Genomic DNA, 22,284 nt, shown 5'->3' with positions numbered 1-22,284 from the left:
ATAGTAGTCTGTGACATTCCAGGTTGGTCTATGGTAGTCTGTAACAGTCTATGGCAGTCTGTGACAGTCTTGGTAGTCTGTGTCAGTCTATGGTAATCTGTGACAGTCTTTAGTAGTCTGTAACAGTCTATGGCAGTCTGTGACAGTCTTGGTAGTCTGTGTCAGTCTATGGCAGTCTGTGACAGTCTTGGTAGTCTGTGTCAGTCTATGGCAGTCTGTGACAGTCTTGGTAGTCTGTGTCAGTCTATGGTAGTCTGTGAGTCTTTAGTAGTCTGTGACAGTCTATGGTAGTCTGTGACAGTCTACGGTAGTCTGTCACAGTCTACAGTAGTCTGTGTCAGTCTATGGTAGTCTGTGACAGTCTACGGTAGACTGTGACAGTCTTTAGTAGTCTGTCACAGTCTATGGTAGTCTGTGACAGTCTTTAGTAGTCTGTCACAGTCTATGGTAGTCTGTGTCAGTCTTCTTTAAATTGGGATTACTTTAAAAAGCTGACATGTTGTTTCAATAATTTAAATAATGGTACAATAACTGTTCTACCTCTTCTGAGGACTGTATCATTAAATTCTTCTGATATTAAATATTTGTATGCATTATAAATATTATTTATATAGAAATCATGAGATGTTTTTAACGATCTCCTGAGCAGATTGGGCCACTTTACTAGTTTCATGGAGTTATTCTTCAGGAGCTTTGAAATCCTCATTGAGGTAAACTTGTTGTCATATTATATTCTGTGTGTCTCTTCAACAGTCTTAGCTGTAGATAAAATTGTTGTCTCTGCAGTCTTAACTTCACAGAGGTTGACCCGCCCTGCTGATCCCAGCACCAGACCTCCTTTAAAACTTACTGACTTTAGTTGTTTTTCACTTCAGCACAAATTTACTCAAAGTACAACAAAACTTTAGATACTGTCGAATTAAAAACAGCATCCCGGTGAATTCGGCATGAAAAGGTGTGATGAAAGAGGGCTTCATTTCCGGAAGAGTCTGTTGTTTTAATATAAACTAAACACACACTAACTCAGCGGTGCGTCCTGTGTTCACAGCAGCTTTAGGAGTGTATTCAAATCTAAGAGAGAGTGTGTGACCAACAGAGGACATGCCGAATGACAGCAGGGACAAGAAGGATTCAGTGAGTGTTTCTGTTTTATTAAACTGAGAGGAAGAAGTCTCCAAAAAACTTGAAGTTTTCAAATTAATCGTTTTTCCAATGAGATTCAGCAGAGACACGAACGATTCATCTCCATAGCAGAGTTAAAACGTTTTCATTTAGTGTAAACTGTTCGGAGATGGTTTCAGGTTCAATCCCATTTAAAGTCTCACTAAAGATTAACGCGGGTTCTTACCACGGGCTGAATGAAAGGGTCTTACCTGACAGGAGTTACTGGAAGTTTGTCTCTGCGTGAACCCCGATCCTCTAACACGTCCGCGAGACGTGGGCGGGGCCAGAGGTCACATCTATGCGCATGTGCGTTCTGTTCCTACAAACTGTTGACCCGGGATAACTGTTGCTTTCTCAAGATGTTAACCCGGGATAACTGTTGCTTTCTCAAGATGTTAACCCGGGATAACTGTTGCTTTCTCAAGATGTTAACCCAGGATAACTGTCGCTTTACTCATGATGTTAACCCGGGATAACTGTCGCTTTACTCATGATGTTAACCCGGGACAACTGTCGCTTTACTCATGATGTTAACCCGGGATAACTGTCGCTTTACTCATGATGTTAACCCGGGATAACTGTCGCTTTACTCATGATGTTAACCCGGGATAACTGTCGCTTTACTCATGATGTTAACCCGGGACAACTGTCGCTTTACTCATGATGTTAACCCGGGATAACTGTCGCTTTACTCATGATGTTAACCCGGGATAACTGTCGCTTTCTCAAGATGTTAACCCGGGATAACTGTCGCTTTACTCATGATGTTAACCCGGGACAACTGTCGCTTTACTCATGATGTTAACCCGGGATAACTGTCGCTTTACTCATGATGTTAACCCGGGACAACTGTCGCTTTACTCATGATGTTAACCCGGGATAACTGTCGCTTTACTCATGATGTCAACCCGGGATAACTGTTGCTTTCTCATGATGTCAACCCGGGATAACTGTCGCTTTACTCATGATGTCAACCCGGGATAACTGTCGCTTTACTCATGATGTCAACCCGGGATAACTGTCGCTTTACTCATGATGTCAACTCGGGATAACTGTCGCTTTACTCATGATGTTAACCCGGGATAACTGTCGCTTTACTCAAGATGTTAACCCGGGATAACTGTCGCTTTACTCATGATGTTAACCCGGGATAACTGTGGCTTTACTCATGATGTTAACCCGGGATAACTCGCTTTACTCATGATGTTAACCCGGGACAACTGTCGCTTTACTCATGATGTTAACCCGGGATAACTGTTGCTTTCTCAAGATGTTAACCCGGGATAACTGTCGCTTTACTCATGATGTTAACCCGGGACAACTGTCGCTTTACTCATGATGTTAACCCGGGATAACTGTGGCTTTACTCATGATGTTAACCCGGGACAACTGTCGCTTTACTCATGATGTTAACCCGGGATAACTGACGCTTTACTCATGATGTCAACCCGGGATAACTGTTGCTTTCTCATGATGTCAACCCGGGATAACTGTCGCTTTACTCATGATGTCAACCCGGGATAACTGTCGCTTTACTCATGATGTCAACCCGGGATAACTGTCGCTTTACTCATGATGTCAACTCAGGATAACTGTCGCTTTACTCATGATGTTAACCCGGGATAACTGTCGCTTTACTCAAGATGTTAACCCGGGATAACTGTTGCTTTACTCATGAAGTTAACCCGGGATAACTGTCGCTTTACTCAAGATGTTAACCCGGGATAACTGTTGCTTTCTCAAGATGTTAACCCGGGATAACTGTTGCTTTACTCATGAAGTTAACCCGGGATAACTGTCGCTTTACTCAAGATGTTAACCCGGGATAACTGTTGCTTTCTCAAGATGTTAACCCGGGATAACTGTGGCTTTACTCAAGATGTTAACCCGGGATAACTGTTGCTTTACTCATGATGTTAACCTGGGATAACTGTTGCTTTCTCAAGATGTTAACCCGGGATAACTGTGGCTTTACTCATGATGTTAACCCGGGATAACTCGCTTTACTCATGATGTTAACCCGGGACAACTGTCGCTTTACTCATGATGTTAACCCGGGATAACTGTTGCTTTCTCAAGATGTTAACCCGGGATAACTGTTGCTTTACTCATGAAGTTAACCCGGGATAACTGTCGCTTTACTCAAGATGTTAACCCGGGATAACTGTTGCTTTCTCAAGATGTTAACCCGGGATAACTGTTGCTTTACTCATGAAGTTAACCCGGGATAACTGTCGCTTTACTCAAGATGTTAACCCGGGATAACTGTTGCTTTCTCAAGATGTTAACCCGGGATAACTGTGGCTTTACTCAAGATGTTAACCCGGGATAACTGTTGCTTTACTCATGATGTTAACCCGGGATAACTGTTGCTTTCTCAAGATGTTAACCCGGGATAACTGTTGCTTTCTCAAGATGTTAACCCGGGATAACTGTGGCTTTACTCAAGATGTTAGCCCGGGATAACTGTTGCTTTATTCATGATGTTAACCCGGGATAACTGTTGCTTTACTCATGATGTTAACCCGGGATAACTGTTGCTTTCTCAAGATGTTAACCCGGGATAACTGTGGCTTTACTCAAGATGTTAGCCCGGGATAACTGTTGCTTTACTCATGATGTTAACCCGGGATAACTGTTGCTTTACTCATGATGTTAAACCGGGATAACTGTTGCTTTCTCAAGATGTTAACCCGGGATAACTGTCGCTTTACTCATGATGTTAACCCGGGATAACTGTTGCTTTACTCATGATGTTAGCCCGGGATAACTGTCGCTTTACTCAAGATGTTAACCCGGGATAACTGTTGCTTTACTCATGATGTCAACCCGGGATAACTGTCGCTTTACTCATGATGTCAACTCGGGATAACTGTTGCTTTACTCATGATGTTAACCCGGGATAACTGTCGCTTTACTCAAGATGTTAACCCGGGATAACTGTTGCTTTACTCATGAAGTTAACCCGGGATAACTGTTGCTTTACTCAAGATGTTAACCCGGGATAACTGTTGCTTTACTCAAGATGTTAACCCGGGATAACTGTTGCATTCTCAAGATGTTAACCTGGGATAACTGTTGCTTTCTCAAGATGTTAACCCGGGATAACTGTGGCTTTACTCAAGATGTTAGCCGGGGATAACTGTTGCTTTACTCATGATGTTAACCCGGGATAACTGTTGCTTTACTCATGATGTTAAACCGGGATAACTGTTGCTTTCTCAAGATGTTAACCCGGGATAACTGTCGCTTTACTTATGATGTTAACCCGGGATAACTGTTGCTTTCTCAAGATGTTAACCTGGGATAACTGTCGCTTTACTCATGATGTTAACCCGGGATAACTGTTGCTTTACTCATGATGTTAACCCGGGATAACTGTTGCTTTACTCATGATGTTAACCCGGGATAACTGTTACTTTCTCAAGATGTTAACCTGGGATAACTGTTGCTTTCTCAAGATGTTAACCCGGGATAACTGTGGCTTTACTCAAGATGTTAGCCCGGGATAACTGTTGCTTTACTCATGATGTTAACCCGGGATAACTGTTGCTTTACTCATGATGTTAAACCGGGATAACTGTTGCTTTCTCAAGATGTTAACCCGGGATAACTGTCGCTTTACTCATGATGTTAACCCGGGATAACTGTTGCTTTCTCAAGATGTTAACCTGGGATAACTGTCGCTTTACTCATGATGTTAACCCGGGATAACTGTTGCTTTACTCATGATGTTAGCCCGGGATAACTGTCGCTTTACTCAAGATGTTAACCCGGGATAACTGTTGCTTTACTCATGATGTCAACCCGGGATAACTGTCGCTTTACTCATGATGTCAACTCGGGATAACTGTTGCTTTACTCAAGATGTTAACCCGGGATAACTGTTGCTTTACTCAAGACGTTAACCCGGGATAACTGTTGCATTCTCAAGATGTTAACCTGGGATAACTGTTGCTTTCTCAAGATGTTAACCCGGGATAACTGTGGCTTTACTCAAGATGTTAGCCGGGGATAACTGTTGCTTTACTCATGATGTTAACCCGGGATAACTGTTGCTTTACTCATGATGTTAAACCGGGATAACTGTTGCTTTCTCAAGATGTTAACCCGGGATAACTGTCGCTTTACTTATGATGTTAACCCGGGATAACTGTTGCTTTCTCAAGATGTTAACCTGGGATAACTGTCGCTTTACTCATGATGTTATCCCGGGATAACTGTTGCTTTCTCAATATGTTAACCCGGGATAACTGTTGCTTTCTCAAGATGTTAACCCAGGATAACTGTTGCTTTACTCAAGATGTTAGCCCGGGATAACTGTTGCTTTCTCATGATGTTAAACTGGGATAACTGTTGCTTTCTCAAGATGTTAACCCGGGATAACTATTGTTTTCTCAAGATGTTAACCCGGGATAACTGTTGCTTTACTCAAGATGTTAACCCGGGATAGCGCCGCTAACCAGTCATGCTAACTAGCTCTTCAGCCAATCAACAGACACTTTGCAAACATCGCGAGAATTCACGGAGCGCTATTGGCGCTTTTTTTTCTTCTTGTTTAAATTCTAACGGTCGCTGGAGGTTCTCACAGACAGATTCGAGGGGACAAGACGATGTGAGTAAAATATCAAATTCATATTTCTAGTTGAGTCAGCCTGCTAGAGAAATTATACTTGTCTTAAATAATGTTTTTAATCACTTTGTTTGCTGTTTTTATTTTCTGAATGTGTGATTTTGACAAGCTAAGTTAGCTAGCACGAGCCTGTAGCATGACGGCTAGCTAACTATGTGAACTATGTTCAGTACCATGACAGGGATTTCATCTGACACGTTTGAATATTTTTCTATTTGAAAAGAAGAAAATTTAAGATTCTAGTGTTGAAGAATTTTTATTGCACGTGTGACTCAAAGTTATAATGTGACAGTATTAAAAATGTACAGTGTGCAGCGCTGTACAAAAAGGCTCAGACATTTTTACATCTCTATCCTGTTATTGATCATCCCTCATAAGAGTGTAACGTATTGACCTGAAGTGAGCCCAAACTCACAGGACACAAATGAAAACCCCACTCTTCCTGTTTACTGATAACAAAAGCCATTCATTTGATTAACTGTTTCAAAGAGACTTTGCATCGGAATGTGAAGAACAGGACGTCATAAAAACAATCCTTTTTGCAATAAGCCTTTAATCTGCGTTGGTGAACTAGACCACTTGGATACGTGTGAAACGACTCTTAGAATAAACAATCCCAGGAAGACAGCCGTCTGCCGAGTTAATCAACACGGCAGGGGAGGCTTTTGATGTGATCTGGACTATCTCAAACGTACTTAATAGCTTTGAGACCCGTTGAACGAACTGCCTTAACCAACATAATCCATTTCTGTTATAAAAGAATTTCGGTTCAATCCCTGAATCGGATATATGTATCCATATTGTTCTCCTCTCTTTTGTGGATGTTGTCATTCCATTGGACTACACATAGCATTGATATAAAGACAAATATTCTCATTATAGCGTCGTGTAGCGGACTGTAGCTTTGTCCGCTTTGTTTTTACGTCACTTTACCTGCTTTGTAGTGGGACCATCAGAAGTAACTAATCCCATTCATACGCCGCCGACAAAGCAGCAGAAGCAATAAGGGGTTAAGTGTCTTGCCGAAGGACACATCGGACATGGTGCTGCAATGGGGGATTGAACCCTTGACCTTCTGGTTGAAAGCCAACGACTTTACCAACTGAGCCAATGCGTTACATTGCGAAAGGTTGAGACTCGTGACCTTGCGATACATGACGTCATGATCCGGTATGTTGCGATGCGTTGTGTTGAAATATGGTTTGTTGTGATCGGTTACACTGCGGTACGTTGCGATATGTGGTGTGGGGAGTCAACAGAAACCATTTCCTCCCAGGCTCACCTCCTTTCTCTTTCAGAGCCGAACCAAAGTGAACAGGTGAGTGAGATCCTTATAATCAGTCATCATCGTGAACACGCCGACCACCGATAACAACAGGACAGTAAACAACTCTATAAAACAGAAGACATGTCCGTTATAAATGTGTTTCCTTCACTCAGTTATTGACCGCTGTGAGCTCGTCATTTTGATGCTTAATAAGTTACTGTAGGACTGTTTTCTCTCATGGTAAGGGTTAATAGTTCCTACGTGAGGAGGGTATGTCTGCTATGTCGAGGGCCATGATGTAATGCATATTTCTACCACCAGTTGTCACGGTTTCCGTTTGTGTAATCAGGTCAGATCATCATATTTAAATCTGTTTATCCATCTGAGGAGTTCTGTTCTCGTGTGTTTGTAACTCAGACTGTTTCTGCTAAAATATGAACATTTACATATTTATGATCCAATGAGTGCTGTGATTTACAGTTTTTTCCAATTGCTAAAACACAATTTTGCAAACTAGGCTGGTTTTATCAAAATACTTAACACTATTCACAAAACCACACACCCAAACATCAAAACACCTCATACATCCTGCAAAATGAAGCACTGCAACCAAAACTACATATAACATTATCAAAATCAAACGTTTGCACCAAATGGCACACACTTCATTCATATTACCAGATTTTTGTCTAACCATCTACACACTGTTGGGCATAATGAAAAGCACTCTCATCTTTAATATGCTTTACCATAATACTAAAATAGTTCGAATTGTAGAAACTTCTTCAGATTGTTCACATGCACAGAAATATTTGCAGATACACACACACGACATGATCAACTAAGGTTGCTCTGATTTCATTTGAAAGTTGTTTTCTTCTTTGGCCATGAACTCCTCTACCAGCTCTACCCCTACCTCTCACTCTTCCTCTACCAGCTCTACCCCTACCTCTCACTCTTCCTCTACCAGCTCTACCCCTACCTCTCACTCTTCCTCTACCAGCTCTACCCCTACCTCACACTCTTCCTCTACCAGCTCTACCCCTACCTCTCACTCTTCCTCTACCAGCTCTACCCCTACCTCTCACTCTTCCTCTACCAGCTCTACCTCTACCTCTCACTCTTCCTCTACCAGCTCTACCCCTACCTCTAACTCTTCCTCTACCAGCTCTACCCCTACCTCTCACTCTTCCTCTACCAGCTCTACCTCTACCTCTCACTCTTCCTCTACCAGCTCCACCCCTACCTCTAACTCTTCCTCTACCAGCTCTACCCCTACCTCACACTCTTCCTCTACCAGCTCTACCTCTCACTCTTCCTCTACCAGCTCTACCTCTACCTCTCACTCTTCCTCTACCAGCTCTACCCCTACCTCTCACTCTTCCTCTACCAGCTCTACCTCTACCTCTCACTCTTCCTCTACCAGCTCTACCCCTACCTCTAACTCTTCCTCTACCAGCTCTACCCCTACCTCACACTCTTCCTCTACCAGCTCTACCTCTCACTCTTCCTCTACCAGCTCTACCCCTACCTCTCACTCTTCCTCTACCAGCTCTACCCCTACCTCTCACTCTTCCTCTACCATCTCTACCCCTACCTCTCACTCTTCCTCTACCAGCTCTACCCCTACCTCTCACTCTTCCTCTACCAGCTCTACCCCTACCTCTCACTCTTCCTCTACCAGCTCTACCCCTCCCTCTCACTCTTCCTCTACCAGCTCTACCCCTACCTCTCACTCTTCCTCTACCAGCTTTACCCCTACCTCTCACTCTTCCTCTACCAGCTCTACCCCTACCTCTCACTCTTCCTCTACCAGCTCTACCCCTACCTCACACTCTTCCTCTACCAGCTCTACCTCTCACTCTTCCTCTACCAGCTCTACCCCTACCTCACACTCTTCCTCTACCAGCTCTACCCCTACCTCTCACTCTTCCTCTACCAGCTCTACCTCTCACTCTTCCTCTACCAGCTCTACCTCACACTCTTCCTCTACCAGCTCTAACCCTACCTCACACTCTTCCTCTACCAGCTCTACCCCTCACTCTCCCTCTACCAGCTCTACCCCTACCTCACACTCTTCCTCTACCAGCTCTACCCCTACCTCTCACTCTTCCTCTACCAGCTCTACCCCTACCTCTCACTCTTCCTCTACCAGCTCTACCCCTACCTCTCACTCTTCCTCTACCAGCTCTACCCCTACCTCTCACTCTTCCTCTACCAGCTCTACCTCTAACTCTTCCTCTACCAGCTCTACCCCTACCTCTCACTCTTCCTCTACCAACTCTACCTCTAACTCTTCCTCTACCAACTCTACCTCTACCTCTCACTCTTCCTCTACCAGCTCTACCCCTACCTCTCACTCTTCCTCTACCAGCTCTACCTCTAACTCTTCCTCTACCAGCTCTACCCCTACCTCTCACTCTTCCTCTACCAGCTCTACCCCTACCTCTCACTCTTCCTCTACCAGCTCTACCCCTACCTCTAACTCTTCCTCTACCAGCTCTACCTCTACCTCTCACTCTTCCTCTACCAGCTCTACCCCTACCTCACACTCTTCCTCTACCAGCTCTACCCCTACCTCTCACTCTTCCTCTACCAGCTCTACCCCTACCTCTCACTCTTCCTCTACCAGCTCTACCTCTACCTCTCACTCTTCCTCTACCAGCTCTACCCCTACCTCTAACTCTTCCTCTACCAGCTCTACCCCTACCTCTCACTCTTCCTCTACCAGCTCTACCTCTACCTCTCACTCTTCCTCTACCAGCTCTACCCCTACCTCTAACTCTTCCTCTACCAGCTCTACCCCTACCTCACACTCTTCCTCTACCAGCTCTACCTCTCACTCTTCCTCTACCAGCTCTACCTCTACCTCTCACTCTTCCTCTACCAGCTCTACCCCTACCTCTCACTCTTCCTCTACCAGCTCTACCTCTACCTCTCACTCTTCCTCTACCAGCTCTACCCCTACCTCTAACTCTTCCTCTACCAGCTCTACCCCTACCTCACACTCTTCCTCTACCAGCTCTACCTCTCACTCTTCCTCTACCAGCTCTACCCCTACCTCTCACTCTTCCTCTACCAGCTCTACCCCTACCTCTCACTCTTCCTCTACCATCTCTACCCCTACCTCTAACTCTTCCTCTACCAGCTCTACCCCTACCTCTCACTCTTCCTCTACCAGCTCTACCCCTACCTCTCACTCTTCCTCTACCAGCTCTACCCCTCCCTCTCACTCTTCCTCTACCAGCTCTACCCCTACCTCTCACTCTTCCTCTACCAGCTTTACCCCTACCTCTCACTCTTCCTCTACCAGCTCTACCCCTACCTCTCACTCTTCCTCTACCAGCTCTACCCCTACCTCACACTCTTCCTCTACCAGCTCTACCTCTCACTCTTCCTCTACCAGCTCTACCCCTACCTCACACTCTTCCTCTACCAGCTCTACCCCTACCTCTCACTCTTCCTCTACCAGCTCTACCTCTCACTCTTCCTCTACCAGCTCTACCTCACACTCTTCCTCTACCAGCTCTACCCCTACCTCACACTCTTCCTCTACCAGCTCTACCCCTACCTCTCACTCTTCCTCTACCAGCTCTACCCCTACCTCTAACTCTTCCTCTACCAGCTCTACCTCTACCTCTCACTCTTCCTCTACCAGCTCTACCCCTACCTCTCACTCTTCCTCTACCAGCTCTACCTCTACCTCTCACTCTTCCTCTACCAGCTCTACCCCTACCTCTAACTCTTCCTCTACCAGCTCTACCCCTACCTCACACTCTTCCTCTACCAGCTCTACCTCTCACTCTTCCTCTACCAGCTCTACCCCTACCTCTCACTCTTCCTCTACCAGCTCTACCCCTACCTCTCACTCTTCCTCTACCATCTCTACCCCTACCTCTAACTCTTCCTCTACCAGCTCTACCCCTACCTCTCACTCTTCCTCTACCAGCTCTACCCCTACCTCTCACTCTTCCTCTACCAGCTCTACCCCTCCCTCTCACTCTTCCTCTACCAGCTCTACCCCTACCTCTCACTCTTCCTCTACCAGCTTTACCCCTACCTCTCACTCTTCCTCTACCAGCTCTACCCCTACCTCTCACTCTTCCTCTACCAGCTCTACCCCTACCTCACACTCTTCCTCTACCAGCTCTACCTCTCACTCTTCCTCTACCAGCTCTACCCCTACCTCACACTCTTCCTCTACCAGCTCTACCCCTACCTCTCACTCTTCCTCTACCAGCTCTACCTCTCACTCTTCCTCTACCAGCTCTACCTCACACTCTTCCTCTACCAGCTCTAACCCTACCTCACACTCTTCCTCTACCAGCTCTACCCCTCACTCTTCCTCTACCAGCTCTACCCCTACCTCACACTCTTCCTCTACCAGCTCTACCCCTACCTCTCACTCTTCCTCTACCAGCTCTACCCCTACCTCTCACTCTTCCTCTACCAGCTCTACCCCTACCTCTCACTCTTCCTCTACCAGCTCTACCCCTACCTCTCACTCTTCCTCTACCAGCTCTACCTCTAACTCTTCCTCTACCAGCTCTACCCCTACCTCTCACTCTTCCTCTACCAACTCTACTTCTAACTCTTCCTCTACCAACTCTACCTCTACCTCTCACTCTTCCTCTACCAGCTCTACCCCTACCTCTCACTCTTCCTCTACCAGCTCTACCTCTAACTCTTCCTCTACCAGCTCTACCCCTACCTCTCACTCTTCCTCTACCAGCTCTACCCCTACCTCTCACTCTTCCTCTACCAGCTCTACCCCTACCTCTAACTCTTCCTCTACCAGCTCTACCTCTACCTCTAACTCTTCCTCTACCAGCTCTACCCCTACCTCTCACTCTTCCTCTACCATCTCTACCCCTACCTCTCACTCTTCCTCTACCAGCTCTACCCCTACCTCTCACTCTTCCTCTACCAGCTCTACCCCTACCTCTAACTCTTCCTCTACCAGCTCTACCCCTCCCTCTCACTCTTCCTCTACCAGCTCTACCTCTCACTCTTCCTCTACCAGCTCTACCCCTCCCTCTCACTCTTCCTCTACCAGCTCTACCCCAACCTCTCACTCTTCCTCTACCAGCTCTACCCCTACCTCTCTCTCTTCCTCTACCAGCTCTACCCCTACCTCTCACTTCCTCTCCCTCTCACTCTTCCTCTACCAGCTCTACCCCTACCTCTCACTTCCTCTCCCTCTCACTCTTCCTCTCTCTGCAACCTCTTCCCTTGTTGTTGCTCACTTGTGGTCTTTTCATAGTGCTTACTTCCTGGTTGAAGTGATAACAATTAACCATTGAGGTGTTTGGCCAATTAGTTCATGTAGTGTAATTTTGAATGGCAGTGTTTTGAAATGACAAACATGTGACTTTATGTCAGATTGTTGTGTCTTATGCAGAGAACCGTGTTCAGTGCATTTAAAAAGTGCCATTTTAAATTGCAAAATATGTGTAAAGCAGAAAATGTGTTTAGACTTTTGGAGACTTGAGAAGAGGTTTTGCTCTCTGTGTGTCAGTTTAAATAATTGTGCTATGCATGTCATTTTAGTATGTTAGCAATTGGAAAAAACTGTAACTTGATCCTGTATAGTGACTGCAGACATTTATGACCTGCTCCTTTAATGTACCAGTGCTTCATAGTGTTTTATTTGTTATTACAGACTGATGACGATACTGAAAGTTGAAATATTACCCAAAGGCAGTTTAAAGTAAGTAAAGTTTATTTCTCCTTTTTACAGACAACGTGCTTCACATCAACAAAATACAACATACAGTATAATAAAAACAGGAATAAACAAATAGTTCATGAACAACTTTATAAAATCCTGCTATGACCAGGAACAATAATTGGACCTGATCACCCATAGGCCGGTCTAAACATCAACGTTTTCAGCTGCAGTTTGAAAGACTCAACAGAGTCAGAAGAACGTTAACGAGCTGGGCAGGGAATTCCAAAGATTAGTGCCATGGCCTCAAACGCACAATAACCACAAGTTTAAAAATGTGTCTGTTGGACAGACGCCAGGTGAGAGAGTGATGTCATCATGATACAATCAGTCAGTTGATCTTTATTCATATAGCACCAGTTCACCAGCAGCGCTGTGAATGATTGTTGACTTTTAACATCAGTGATCATCAGTAATCATCAGTGATCATCAAATGGCGGCCCGCGGGACACACCCTGCAAAGCTTCCCATCAGGCCCCCAGAATATAATAAATTGTACATATGAGGGATGTTAATGATTAATCGCTGTTAAGAATTTAACAGAATAAAAATGTATTAACTGACAAGCAGCCTGTGCGCCTCCCATTGCCTCACATCCTGGCCAAAAAGTTTCACTTGAACACACCGCAAACACTACAGTGTGTGCCCATGATGACAATAATTAATCAGAGTTATTTTGTTTTGTTCCAGACTGAAAACATGTAAATTTATGCTGTAAAAACAGCTTTTTCACCTGTTTAGTGTAGTATGTGACTTCCTATGCTTCTGGAGTCAGCATCAAGTGGACACTCAACGAACTGCAGGATTTTACACTGTAATAATGTGACTTCTACTCATTTGATCATTTTCTTAAAAACAACGCTGTGACAATAAGTGACAGAGACATACACTCCCGCTACGTAAGTGCGCTGCAGACAGCACCTGGTGCTAAAGTGAAGCACTGTCACTCCTCTCCAGCCGTTTTTCCTACAAAAAAATCAGTTCATTTTAACAAACCTGTACAGTACGATTTTGCTAGAGAGAGAGAGAGAGAGAGAGACTTGTACTAAAATGTCTACAGCGATGCATCAACTACAGATTTGGCATCTTTTAGATTTTCTTTATGTAGTCTACATTCTTCTTAAACAGACAAAGGAAATGATCTGTGAAAGTCATGTTGATCGATCAGACTCAAAGTGTGAGCTTTGATTTGCATATCTCACGAAGATTGTCAGAATCAGTTTTGTAGGACGAGGATGAAAATGATTTCATCTGGACGGCAGCTCTTTAATGGTTCACTGCAGTGACGACTGGTATTCCAGAAGCTGTGAGTTTTTAATGGTTTTTGTCGAGAGGAGGAGACTATCCCTCCTACAGAGAACACAGAGACACTGAAGAACCAGACGACCACATTGTAAACCCAGGATAGAGAGGTTCAGTGAAGGTGGTGTTGAAGGTGTGGAGGTGGATCAGTGTGTCAGAGGAGACTCTGTAGAAGGACAGAGAGCCAGCAGGACAGTCCACATACACTGCTACTCTGTTAGAGACAGAGGAGGAGGAGGAGAGAGGGAGGTCTGTTACTCTGTTAGAGACAGAGGAGGAGGAGGAGAGAGGGAGGTCTGTTACTCTGTTAGAGACAGAGGAGGAGGAGGAGATAGGGAGGTCTGTTACTCTGTTAGAGACAGAGGAGGAGGAGGAGAGAGGGAGGTCTGTTACTCTGTTAGAGACAGAGGAGGAGGAGAGAGGGAGGTCTGTTACTCTGTTAGAGACAGAGGAGGAGGAGGAGAGAGGGAGGTCTGTTACTCTGTTAGAGACAGAGGAGGAGGAGATAGGGAGGTCTGTTACTCTGTTAGAGACAGAGGAGGAGGAGGAGAGAGGGAGGTCTGTTACTCCGTTAGAGACAGAGGAGGAGGAGGAGATAGGGAGGTCTGTTACTCTGTTAGAGACAGAGGAGGAGGAGGAGATAGGGAGGTCTGTTACTCCGTTAGAGACAGAGGAGGAGGAGGAGATAGGGAGGTCTGTTACTCCGTTAGAGACAGAGGAGGAGGAGGAGAGAGGACGAGCTGTTACTCTGTTAGAGACAGAGGAGGAGGAGGAGAGAGGACGAGCTGTTACTCTGTTAGAGACAGAGGAGGAGGAGGAGAGAGGGAGGTCTGTTACTCTGTTAGAGACAGAGGAGGAGGAGGAGAGAGGGAGGTCTGTTACTCTGTTAGAGACAGAGGAGGAGGAGAGAGGACGAGCTGTTACTCTGTTAGAGACAGAGGAGGAGGAGAGAGGGAGGTCTGTTACTCCGTTAGAGACAGAGGAGGAGGAGGAGAGAGGACGAGCTGTTACTCTGTTAGAGACAGAGGAGGAGGAGGAGATAGGGAGGTCTGTTACTCTGTTAGAGACAGAGGAGGAGGAGAGAGGACGAGCTGTTACTCTGTTAGAGACAGAGGAGGAGGAGGAGGAGAGAGGGACAGTTGTTTTACTGCCATTGTGACGGACAGAGAAACCTTCATCACAGCTCAGACTTCAGGACTGATCATTCCATCCAAACAAACAGTCATCACTGTTTCTTTTCCTTGTGATTTCTCTGTAAGTCACTGATATGTCAACATCTCCTCTCCACTCAACCTCCCAGTAACAGCGACCAGTCAGACCATTTCTACACAGCAGCTGAGGCCATTTGTCAAATCTGTCTGGATGATCAGGGTATGTCTGATCCTCTGTCACACGTGTCACCTTCCTGTTGTTGTCAGACAGTTTGAGGTTTCTGTGTGCTGTGTTTGGATCCGGTGTGAGTTCACAGCAATCTGACGGAGAGAAAAAGACACAAAACAGCAGTTTATCATCAGACACACCTGAAGGCTTCATTCTTTGTCACCTGACAGTCAGCTGTTTGTTCATCATGAGTCAAACTGATTCCACACTTACACTTCTTCAGGCCAGGTTTTAACCTCTGCTCTCCACCATGGTCCACCCTGGAGGAAGAAACACAGTCACAGTGATTGTCTGTCCAACATGAGTCCTAACTTCTGTTTAACATGTTCAAGAATAGATTTTTTAGATTTTTTATTAATTAAATATCTTTTTTTTTTGGCATTCACTAAAGATGAGTTCATAAATCTGTGGAATACAGATTTAAAACACAAAATCTGTCATTGCAAACTGCATGTTGGCACATGGAAATAATTAAATGTTCCACAATACAGAAGAAAACAACAATATTTATATTTTATTTTTAAATGTTTTTGAGATTACTCACATATACTCACATTTTTAATATTGCTGTTCAGGGTTATAGAAACCTTGACACGGGTTTTTCTACTAACCCGGGGATCAGTGCATTAATATACAGAGTTGTCATGATTCAGTATTTAGTTTGTATTTTGTCTATTTCAAAGTTTAGGTTTCCTTGTGGTTCTTTATCCTAGTGTTGCTTGTTTCCCTTGTGCGTTTTTGTCTGAACGTTTCATAGTTTAGTCTTTAGTGTTTCGTGTGTTATTTTGTAACTTCATATCCTAGTGTTTCTTTATGTTCTTGTGTGTTTTTGTTACTTTCTTGTGTCTTCAGTGTTTCATGATTTAGTTTGTAGTTCTCCTCAGTGTTTCTTGTATTTTATTCCTGCCTCTGTGTGTGATTGCCCTGATTGTCCTCACCTGTGTCATGTTAGTCTCACCTGTGTCCGATTACCCCATGTCTATTTAGTCTCTGTGTTTCTTCCCTTCTTTTGTCAGTTCATTGTTGTTTGTCGTATGTCGGTCCCTGTCAGATGTAAGTTTTGCTTGTGCTCCGTCATTCCTTGTGGCTCCCTTTGTTACCCAGTGCTTCCCCTAGGCAAGCACTTTAAGGAATCTTGGTGTTTATGCGTTACTTTTAATGACACCTGTCCTATTCTATCAGAAAGGTATCCTTAAATGACTTCTTTCCCTGATTTCTGACTCTATCCACTATCCTATCTCTACAATAAAGGCACAAAAAGCCCAAAAATAAATCTAAAAAAAAAAAAATATATATATATATATATATATATATATTTTATTTTTATTTTTTATTAACTTGACCTTCGCGGGGGGTGCCATTGGGGGGGCGGGCTGCCCCCCTAATATAATGGTAGGGGAACTTCTGCACTTGGGTCCTCCTCCCTTGTTTTCCCACAATCATGACAGAATGAACTGACCAGACTATGGACCCAGCAGGATTATTTTCTTTCGAATTGCGTGAGGTTACGTATAAGCCTAAAAAATTACTTAAAATATGCTTGCTGTAGCAAAGAGAGACTGGCAGCCATTTCCACGGCTCAAGAGGAAATTAGTTCAAGACCATGGCTCAAACACTTACTCTCTGAGTGGACTAGAGACTTTTTCCTCTTCGTCTGCTTCACAGTCCTATGCCTCTAAGCCTGTTCGGAGCGCTGTCTGCCCCCTGTTCCAGTTCCAGCAGAGCGCTGTCTGCCACCAGTTCCAGTTCCAGCAGAGCGCTGTCTGCCACCAGTTCCAGCAGAGTGCCGTCTGTCTCCTGTGCCTGTGTCTGCAGAGTGCCTGTGTCTGTTGTACCTGTTGAGCCATGTCTGTCCCCTGTAACTGTTCCAGCAGAGTGCCGTCTACTACCAGTTCCTGTTCCGGCAGAGCGCCTTCTTTCTGTGCCTGCTGAGAGACTACAGCCCCCTGTTTCAGAGTGGGGTGTCCATCCTGGTTCTTCATTGGCGGTCCGGACGACTCCTGGTTCCCCTTCAGCAGTTTGGCCGACTCCTGGTGTCCCCTCGGCGGTCCGGTCAACTCCTGTGTCTCCGTGGGAGGTTCTGCCCACTCACGTGTCTCTGTGGGAGGCCCTGCTGACTCTGCAGACTCCTGCGCTCTCGTGGGAGGTTCCGGCAACTCCTGCGCCCTCATCAGAGGCCCTGCTGACTCCTGCTCCTCGTCAGAGGCCCTGCTGACTCCTGCGCCCTCGTCAGAGGCCCTGCTGACTCCTGCTCCTCGTCAGAGGCCCTGCTGACTCCTGCGCCCTCGTCAGAGGCCCTGCTGACTCCTGCTCCTCGTCAGAGGCCCTGCTGACTCCTGCGCCCTCGTCAGAGGCCCTGCTGACTCCTGCTCCTCGTCAGAGGCCCTGCTGACTCCTGCGCCCTCGTCAGAGGCCCTGCTAACTCCTGCTCCTCGTCAGAGGCCCTGCTGACTCCTGCGCCCTCGTCAGAGGCCCTGCTGACTCCTGCGCCCTCCTCAGGCATCAAATGTTTCCAAATCAACAGACTTGATTTTATCCTTCAGCACTGATCACTGCAGTCTGATCAGCTCCGTGTGGAGTTCAACTTCTTCAATTAAGTAAACTCCTTTAAAACACTTTGATATGACCCCTGCAGTCCGTTCTTCTACATGTCCGCACTATCGTGATCTAACTCTGTCACTGACTTTTTATGAGTCATGAATCTGTGCATAATTCAAGGAATTATTTTAGCGCTGCTCCACGGCTAAACCAGCGGACCTCTGTATGATCGGACAGCCTGTGTGTGATATCGTTTTCAGATAAGAAGGAAATGTTCAGTAATAGTGACAGGCACAACAGCAGGCTACTGCATTTAGAAGTGATGTCGCGCTGAAACACTTTAACCTCTGGGTGATCTAAAAATGAACCATATGTAAATAAAAAATATTAAATTTAAATGACTGTTTTTACAATAATCAGAGGTAAAATAAGTCGGGAGATGCCAGAGCTCAACACTGGTGTCTGTAACCTTCACTTAGTCTGGATGTGTGGAGACGGTCTGGGCCATTACGCATGACGGAAAGGGGTGTTTCTTTCAGTCCAGTTAGTATCAGCATTTTACCCTTTTATGTTGCTATACTTATTATTATTTATTAAAAATATTTATTTGAAGAAAAAGATCTCATAAAAATATTTTTCACAAATGTAGAGCGCATGAACTGCTCCTGCTTTTCGTTAATCAGCAAACAGGCTGAACAAAAAGAGAGAGGTGGCACAGAATACAGGTTATCAAGAGAGATAGAAGGCGCTGTATTTCTTCAGTCGAATTTGCTCATAAATTGGCAGAAGTGTATCAGAGCTACGGGACTTAACCACATGACCTCAGCAGTTAGCTTTTTCCCATCCTCACCACAGCTCATTAATGTAAACTTAATAATCTTGACATTAAATAAAGAAGTTTAATACACATTAGTTAGAGAGCTCCTGTTGTCTGTTTATACCTGAGAGTGTCCAGTCTGCAGAGTGAATCCTCCAGTCCAGCCAGCAGGAGTTTCTCTCCTGAGTCTCCTGGATGATTGAAGCTCAGGTCCAGCTCTCTGAGGTGGGAGGGGTTGACGCTCAGAGCTGAGGCCAGAGAGGAACAGCCTTCCTCTGTTATCAGACAGCCTGACAGACTAGAGTTTAAAAAGATGGTTAGCTAAATCAGATCAGTGTAAAAATCCCACAGAAGTTGGGAATCTTCGCTTGTTATGACCTAAAGGTACGAAGAATTTAAACTATGTCTGTGTGATATACATTTAAGCATCACTATGGCGATGCCGATGTGTGCATATATGCAGTAGTGTTTGTAGGATGTGTGGTCTTTAAACATAAAACTGAAACACATCGTGATTTAAATTTAATGACGCTTGATGCAAAAACAAAAACTGGACAGTTTCTTGTTTTCAATTAAATTTTATAAAATTCTGTATGTTATCCCATTAGAGCAGCTTTTTATCAGAGCATACAGTGAACTGACACTGTGGATGATAACGTCTGTGAGTCACCTGCCAAGAAACATGCAATACTGCTGCCATACATGATAACAGGTGTATGATCGAGGAAGCTTTTGAGTGTGTATATTCAGTTTATTAGTAATTATATAGTTAAAGATCATCTGAGCTGAGGACTATATCCTAACATGGCACTGTAGCCAATGAACTCTGTAGAGTTGTGTAAGCTGACAGGTAGAAGGAGATGGTGAGTATTGTTTCAAACTGTTTCAGTCAGCGGGTTAATCACTCAAATTAAACTTGCATTTGAACATCATTAAAAATGGTTGATGATGAATGAAGTCCAAGATTAAAAACTGGAATTACATTTATATAATAATCAAACACAAACATTTCATTTACATTGAAATATAAAGTATATTACAAACAAAAACAATCACTGAAGCCCTGATTAAGACAACAAGTGTTAAACAAACAGCGGATACTGACCTGAGAGTCTCCAGTCTACATTGTGGAGTTTCTAGTCCAGCAGACAACAACTGCACCCCTGAATCCTGCAGGTCGTTGTTACTCAGGTCCAGCTCTCTCAGTCTGGAGGACTGGGAGCTGAGGACTGAGGACAGAGCCTCACAGCTTCTCTCTGAGAGGTTACAGCCACTCAACCTGAGGAAGAATGAGTGATGAGCAAAAACAAAATGTTTCATTCATCATGAACATATAAATAAATGATTAATTCATCCACCTACAGAGCTTTGTTGGAGGCTTTGACCACAGGCAGCAGCCTTAGAAGAGCCTCCTCTGAAGCAGAGTATTTCTTCAGGTCAAATTCATCCAGATCTTTTTCTGATGACAGTAAGATGAAGACCAGAGCTGACCACTGAGCAGGAGACAGTTTATATGTGGAGAGACGTCCTGATCTCAGGGACTGTTGGATCTCCTCCACTAGAGAACGATCATTCAGTTAATTCAGACAGTGGAACAGATTGATGCTTTTCTCTGCAGATAGATGGTCACTGATCTTCTTCTTGATGTACTCGACTGTTTTCTGATTGGTCTGTAAGGTACTTCCTTTATCTGCTAGCAGTCCTCTCAAGAGGTTCTGATTGGTCTGTGAGCCACTTCCTGTGTGTGTCAGAAGACCTCTCAGGAGATACTGATTGGTCTCTAGAGAAAGACCAAGGAGGAAGCGAAGGAACAAGTCCAGGTGTCCATTTGGACTCTGTAAGGCCTGGTCCACAGCACTCTGGTGGAGACGTTTTAGTTTATGTCTGTCTCCATAGATTTTGGACATCCTGGATGTTTTTTCTTCTGACATCAGATTGACTACAGAGTTGGTGAAGGTCAGATGGACATGAAGAGCAGCCAGAAACTCCTGAACACTCAGATGGATGAAGCAGAACACCTTGTCCTGGTACAGTCCTCTCTCCTCTTTAAAGATCTGTGTGAACACTCCTGAGTACACTGAGGCTGCTCTGATATCGATGCCACACTCTGTCAGGTCAGAGTCATAGAAGATCAGGTTTCCTTTCTGCAGCTGCTCAAAAGCCAGTTTTCCCAGAGACTCAATCATCTTCCTGCTCTCTGGACTCCAGTGTGGATCTGTCTCAGCTCCTCCATCATACTTGATGTTCTTCAGTTTGGACTGAACCACCAGGAAGTGGATGTACATCTCAGTCAGGGTCTTGGGCAGCTCTCCGTCCTCTCTGGTCTTCAGCACATCCTCCAGAACTGTAGCAGTGATCCAGCAGAAGACTGGGATGTGGCACATGATGTGGAGGCTTCTGGATGTCTTGATGTGGGAGATGATTGTGTTGGCCTGCTCCTCATCTCTGAACCTCTTCCTGAAGTACTCTTCCTTCTGAGGGTCAGTGAACCCTCTGACTTCTGTCACCATGTCAACACACTCAGGAGGGATCTGATTGGCTGCTGCAGGTCGTGTAGTTATCCAGAGACGAGCAGAGGGAAGCAGTTTCCTCCTGATGAGGTTAGTCAGCAGCACATCCACTGAGGTGGACTCTGTGACATCAGTCAGGGTCTCGTTGTTTTTAAAGTCCAGAGGAAGTCGACACTTATCCAGACCGTCAAAGATGAACACAACCTGGAACTCTTCAAACCTGCAGATTCCTGCTTCTTTGGTTTCAGAAAAGAAGTGATGAACAAGTTCCACCAAGCTGAATTTTTTTCTCTTTCAGCACATTCAGCTCTCTGAAAGTGAATGGAAATGTGAACTGTATGTCCTGGTTGTCTTTGTCTTCAGCCCAGTCCAGAGTGAACTTCTGTGTTAAAACTGTTTTCCCGATGCCAGCCACTCCCTTTGTCATCACTGTTCTGATTGGTTCATCTCTTCCAGGTGAGGCTTTAAAGATGTCTTCTTGTCTGATGGTTGTTTCTGGTCTGTGTGGTTTCCTGGATGCTGTTTCAATCTGTCTGACCTCGTGTTCATCATTGACCTCTCCAGTCCCTCCCTCTGTGATGTAGAGCTCTGTGTAGATCTGCTTCAGAAGGGTTGGGTTTCCTGCTTTAGCAATCCCCTCAAACACACACTGGAACTTCTCCTTTAGATTAGACTTCAGTTTACATCTGCACTCTGAAGCTACAGCTCCTGAATTAACAAATAAGAGATGTAATTAATCAGCTGCAATCAATCAGAACAATTTAAACTTTGAGACTTCAGCATGGCTTTTCTTTTCCTTCTCTCTGAAATCTCTTCAGCCCATCAGTATGAACCGTTTCTCTCAGTTCATAGATCTGATATAAATGTGTTCTTCATAGTAACAGCAGCGTTTTAAATGTAAACCATGTTGCCTCCATTTCCTCTTTCCATCATGTGAAATCTGTT

The 22,284-nt window shown here is 44.8% G+C and overlaps 1 pseudogene; it reads right to left on the bottom strand.

Moving 5' to 3' along the window:
- Nucleotides 1–12,768: 12,768 nt before the first annotated feature.
- Nucleotides 12,769–22,072, bottom strand: LOC132985367 (NLR family CARD domain-containing protein 3-like; annotated as a pseudogene).
- Between the last annotated feature and the right edge of the window lie 212 nt (nt 22,073–22,284).

This window comes from Labrus mixtus, chromosome 12, assembly GCF_963584025.1.
Source record: "Labrus mixtus chromosome 12, fLabMix1.1, whole genome shotgun sequence".
Classification (NCBI taxonomy): domain Eukaryota; kingdom Metazoa; phylum Chordata; class Actinopteri; order Labriformes; family Labridae; genus Labrus; species Labrus mixtus.
The sequence above is the reverse complement of the archived record's forward strand: the minus strand, read 5'-3'. Positions and strand labels throughout refer to the sequence as shown.